Source organism: Coenobita brevimanus, chromosome 104 (assembly GCF_032717465.1).
Source record: "Coenobita brevimanus isolate Jiangsu-jjx chromosome 104, ASM3271746v2, whole genome shotgun sequence".
In the NCBI taxonomy this organism is placed as follows: domain Eukaryota; kingdom Metazoa; phylum Arthropoda; class Malacostraca; order Decapoda; family Coenobitidae; genus Coenobita; species Coenobita brevimanus.
Genome location: NC_137057.1, coordinates 17,515,386 through 17,515,794, shown reverse-complemented (window position 1 = coordinate 17,515,794; position 409 = coordinate 17,515,386).

Sequence of the window (409 nt, the reverse complement as noted above, 5' to 3'; positions counted from 1 at the left end):
TCCTTCCTTCCTTCCTTCATTGTTTCCATCCTTTCTTCCATCTCTCTCTGCTTCCTTCCTTCCTTCCTAATTTTCCTTCCTGCTTTTCTTTCTTCCTCCTTACATTCTGTCCTTCCTTCCTTCCTTTGTTTCCTACCTTCCTTCCTTCCCACTGTTTTGCATCTTTTATTTCCTTCCTTCCCTTTGTCTTTCCGTCCTTCTTTCCTTTTTTCCTCCTTCCTTCTTTCCTTCCTTCCTCTCTCCCTTCTTTCCTTCCCACTGTTTTGCATCTTTTATTTCCTTCCTTCATTCCTTTTTCCCTCCTTCCTTCTTTCTTTCCTTTTTCCTTCCTTCCTTCCTCCTTTCCTTTTTCCTTCCTTCCTTCTTTCATCCCTTCCTTCCTTCTTTCTTTCCTTCCTTTCTCCTTTCC